The sequence below is a fragment of the Sarcophilus harrisii genome, chromosome 1 (assembly GCF_902635505.1).
Source record: "Sarcophilus harrisii chromosome 1, mSarHar1.11, whole genome shotgun sequence".
NCBI classification, from domain to species: Eukaryota; Metazoa; Chordata; class Mammalia; order Dasyuromorphia; family Dasyuridae; genus Sarcophilus; species Sarcophilus harrisii.
The window spans coordinates 266,758,209-266,763,704 of record NC_045426.1 but is presented as its reverse complement, the minus strand read 5'-3'; the positions used below and the strand labels follow the sequence as shown (position 1 = coordinate 266,763,704).

At 32.3% G+C, this 5,496-nt stretch overlaps 1 pseudogene; it reads right to left on the bottom strand.

Annotated features, from left to right (window-relative positions):
• Positions 1–441: 441 nt before the first annotated feature.
• Positions 442–4,788, bottom strand: LOC100924197 (annotated as a pseudogene).
• Positions 4,789–5,496: the final 708 nt, after the last annotated feature.

Here is a 5,496-nt window from a genome sequence, read left to right as displayed (position 1 = left end):
AAAAGCACTATTGATTCTAATTTAGGAGCCTCTTACTCCTGAATCATGAGTAGTTTTTCTCAGTTTTAGAGCTCCAAGGTGTCAGTGTACCATGAATAAACTGGAAAGAATGGTGCATAGTTATCATGAAATATATCAGAGGCGTTAAAGAACACAAAATTATCCCAATTAAGGAAATATGCTCCATCTCTAAATAAATATCTATTTTATAAACTTGGACATTGGATAAATTTGAAATTATCATTCCATAAAATGTACATTTTCTTTAAAAGATATTTAAATAATTTTTGTATGACAAAAAAAAAGAAAATAAGAAAGAAAACAACCTACTACTGTCTGTAAACAAAGTCACTGATCATTTCTACTGTAGCAGATCTGTGGTAATCTTTCTGTTGGGTCATAATATTTTCACATCATCTTCAAACTCACCCGAATCTAATATCACCCAGAGATCTTCTGATCTATAAAACTCAATTCTGTTTCACAGTCATCATTCCATTGGTCACCAGCTACTTCTTTGGCCTTGAAAATATCATTTTCTTCATCAATATATTTTTTCCTAGGCAGAGAGCTCTTGGCCTTCACTTTCAGCATCCTTAATTATAGAAATCTGATCATTATGTTCATGGTCAAGACATTTCTCACTGTTGAAAAACATCAAAACACAAAACTCAACAACAAACAAACCACTTGCTAATTTACATTTCTTAAAATCTTTCCTTCACATTACCATTTCATAAGACCTAAGGTCTTACAAAATCTTCAAATGATAGAAGCTGAATAGCCATATTATCCAATTTTTGGCACTGTTCCTCAAAGAAATACTCAGCTTATAGGATGATAATTTTCTATCTCCATCAAGATCCATCCAGTGGAAAAAATATTCAAAATTGGTTGAGTTTTTTGTCTTTGTTGGATATTGAAAAAAAATACACAAAATCAGTATAGCTTATTTTTCCTTCTTTCTGTACTTTTTTGCCCCATGTTAAAGCTCCTGAGAATATTCTTTTAATCATCCTACTATATATATATATAGTGTGAGAATTACATCGGGCTAAGAAGTTATGATCAGCGTCCAGTTTCCAATGTCCAGTTGACTGGATATTTTTACTGTGGAGAGAAGAGAGTTTTTTTCTTGACTTAAAAAATATTAATATTACTTAATCTGTGTTATGTAGTTCTATTTTTTCCTCTTTGAAAGTTTAGTTATTGACACATTCCATAAATATATAAACAAAAGTGTCATAGTAGCTTGAAATTCTGCTACCTCATGTGCCAATCTCTATGGCAAGAGACTATGTACTGGATGAGGCATTTTTGTTATACTTTCATAAAACATGAAGTTGTAGTGCCTTGAAATGTACATAACAATACATGAAGAATTTGACTATAGAATATCTTCAGCAAGTTTATTTGAACATTTTAATATAAAATGTAGAGATAGTTTTTTGTGTTTGTTGCCTAGATCATTTTAATTTTTTATTTGACAATACAAACTTTATTTGAAAATATAAAAATATTTAAATATTTTAAATAATATTAACAATTTAAATGACATAATGTTTATAAGAGAAGTAGTCTGCATCAGGTTACTATCAGCTTGCTCTTCCAATAGTGCAAAATTCTGAAAAAAACAAAAACAAAAACCTTTTTTTCAGTTCAGTACAAGAAATTCTTCTAGAGCAAGACTTATTTACTGTATAAAAATATCCATTGTATAACTGGCAATATACTAAGGATGAGATCTATATGCTTCCTTTAAAAATGAAAAACCAAGATGAGTATTCACCTACATTCACTACATAACATTTTTATAAGAAATGGTATGAAGTCTTCTAGCACCAAATAGTTGCATCCAAGATTCATTTAAAAATGAATGAACTCTGCAGCAGCATCCTGGAAATTCTGAAGGATTTTTCTCCACATAACAACAAACTTAAAAATAGACACATCTGTAGTTTGCTGTCCCCCAACACCATAAAACGATGGGCATTTCCAGTAGAGCGATCATTCACAGGCCTTTGCAACTTTACCTGATCTTGCAAAATTGCTCTCTTGGGAAATATGTTTATACTCAATTGGATACAAAAATTTATCTTACTGTGCAGGAAAATAGGAGGGGAAGTGAATAATAAAAGGGGGTGTTAGAAGGGGAGGCATGTTGGGGGAGGGGGTAGTCAGAAGCAAAATACTTTTAAAGAGGGACAGGATAAAAGGAAAAAGAAAATAGAATAAATGGGGTGGGGGGAATAGGATAAAAACCTCATTTATCAAACATAGAGAACTGAGTCAAATTTATAACAATAAGATCCATTCCCAGTTGATAAATGGCCAAAAGATATGAAGTTTTTAGATAAAGTAATTACCTTAATAGATTGGCTAATAGGACAATAAAAAGAAATGACAAGTGGTGAAGAATGTGGGAAAAATGAGACATTAATATACTATTGGTAAAGTTGTGAACTGATTCAACCATACTGTAGAACAATTTGAAACTATGCCCAAAGGGCTATAAAGCCATGAATATCCTTTGACCTAGCAATACAACTAAGATCTGTGTACACACAAAAAAAGTTATTTTTAAAAAGGAAAAGGACTTATGTGTACAAAAATATTTATAGCAGCTCTTTGAGTAGAGATAGAGTATAAGAAATTGAGAGGATGTCCATCAATTGGGGAATGGCTGAATAAATTGTGCTATGTGATTATGATGGAATACTATTATGCTGTCAGAAATGATAAACAGGATACTTTCAGAACAACCTGAAAAGACTTCCATGGACTTATGCAAAATGAAATGGACTGTGCACAAAGGAACAGCAATAATGTAAGATGATCAACTGTGAATGACATAACTATTCATAGCAATACAATGATTCAGGGCAACTCTGATGGACTTGTGATGAAAAATGTTATCTATTACCAAGAAAGAGCAATGGTGTCTTAATAAAAATTGAAGATTTTTTTTTTTTTGGCTCTCCATTTTTCTAAAGGAAAGTCCACAGAATTAGCTTGGAAAACAGAAGCAAAAAATCTGAAGCTTGGAAATACACCTTTTCCACATGAGGAGTAAAGCCCCACTTTAGCATAGAGTTAAAAGTCAAGAAATATGCTGGAAATTGATCAAAGAACAGAAAAAAAAGCATTCTGACCATAAAAAGTTATGAAGGTAATAAGGAAAATAGAAATATATCCAGAAGACAACAAAGACAAAATTCCTGTACCCAAAGACTCAAAGAAAGATTTGAATTGGTCTCTGGTCTTAACAGAGCTCAAAAAGGATTTAAAAAGTCATGTTAGAGAGAGGAAAAAATGGAAAGAGAGATTAGAGCAATAAAAGAAAATCATAAAAAAGAACTAACAGATTGGTAAAGAAGACACACAAAAATACTGATGAAAATAACAACTTGGAAAAGAGACTATGCCAAATGGCATATATACATATGATTTTTTAAAAGTTTTTTTTTTAAGCTAAAAAGCCAATGAGAAGAAGAATGCCTCAAAATGCAGAATTAGCAAAATGAAATAAGTTATATGTAGAAAAGAACTTCTTAAAAAGTAGAATTGGCTAAATGGGGGGAAAAATATTTGGGGCAGTTAAAAGAAATATAACATAGAAAAAAGAGGTGTGAATCGAATGCAATGGTATGATAATCTAAAAAGAATTAAATTAAATTAAGTGACAAAACAGAAGAATACACTAGAAAAAGGGGAAAGGAAGAGGTAGAATGGGATACATTACTTGTCATAAAAGAGTCCTGAAAGTGATTTATAATTTAGAGGAAATTGGAGAAAGTGAGGAGGGGAATACATGAACTTAATTTTGCTAGGACTTGGCTCAAAGAGGGAATAATATGCACACCCAGTTGGGTGCAGAAATTTATCTTATCATATAATAAAGTAGGAAGGATATGGGATGAAAGAAGAGGCAGGTGAACTAATAGAAAGGACTTTGGGGAATGTAAAAATTAGAAGTAAAATATTTTTGAGAATGGGTAGGATAAAAAGAGAGAGAAAATAGAATAAACAGGGGGATTAAGATGGAGGGAAATTAATTAGTAAATATTATTGTGAAAAAAAGTTTCTCTTTTTTATATAGTGAGTTTCTCTGATAAATAATTCATTTCTTAAACATAGAAAACAGTTGAATTTATAGAAATAAGAGCCATTTCTCAGTTGATAAAAGATAAGAACAGGAACTTTTCAAACAAAGAAATCAAAACTACTTATAGTATAAAATGCTCTAAATCACTACTGATAATAGATATGCAAATTAAAACAATAGTGAGGTACCACTTCACACCTGTCAGAATATCTAATATGACAGAAAAAATTGACAAATGTTGGAAGGAATATGGAAAAATTAAAACCCTCCCACAACTTCCTTCCCCTTCCCTCTTAGTTAAGAACCTTGCCTCTTATTTCACCGAAAAAAATGAGATAATTGTCAGAGAGCTCCCTTTTCTCTCCTCTTTCTCATCTCATCATTCCAATGCCCACCTCAATCTCATTTGAAGAAGTAAACCATCACCTTGCCAAAGCAAATCCCTCTATGGACACAAATTAAACCCATTCCATCTGATCTCCTCCAGTAGACTGCTTCCTCTATCATCCCACCTTTGAACTAATCTTCAATCTCTTCCTGTCTAATGGCTGCTTCCCTACTTTGTACAAATACGCCCATTTCTCTTCCATTCTCAACAAACCTTCACTTGTTCCATGAATCTTCAATAGCTGTTGCCCCATATCTCTTCTGCCTTTGATGTATAACCTCCTTGAGAAGGCCATATGCACTAGGTGCCTCTATTAGGTTTCCTTTCACTCTCTTTTTAAAGTTGGAATCTAGACAGCAAAGAGTTATCATTCAACTGAATTTGCTATTTCCAAAATTACTAATAATTTTTTTTTTATTTTCCAAAACTAATGACTTTTTTTCAGTCTTTATTCTTCTTGAGATATCTACAACATTTAATATGGCCACCTTTTTCTTCTCTTTGATGTTCTTTTCTCTCTAAATTTCCATGACATTCCTTTCTCCTGGTTCTCCTGCCACCTGAATGTTGGGTTTTCATTTAAGTCATTGCTAAGCATGGGAATTTCCTAAATTGTAAACTTTCTTTATTATCTATGCTCTCTCATTTAGTGATCTCATCTTCTCCCTGATTGTCTTAATGATTATAAATCCAGTTTGTCTAATCCTAACCTCTCTCTTCATCTTCAATCTCACTATATTTATAAACTTCACATGTTCAAAATTGAATTCCATTATTCCCCTATAATTTCCCCCATTTGGTCAAAAATACTACCATCCTTGGTAGTAACCAAAAAATTGGGAGTTATCATAACTACTCATTATTGGCTCTTCCATAGCTAATCAGTGGCCAAGTCCTGTCATTTCCTCCTTTGTAAGAGGAGGAAATGCTCCCTTTTCTTCTCTGACAAACCATCTTCCTTGTACAGGCCAGCATGAGCTGATGCCTAGACAATTATATATAT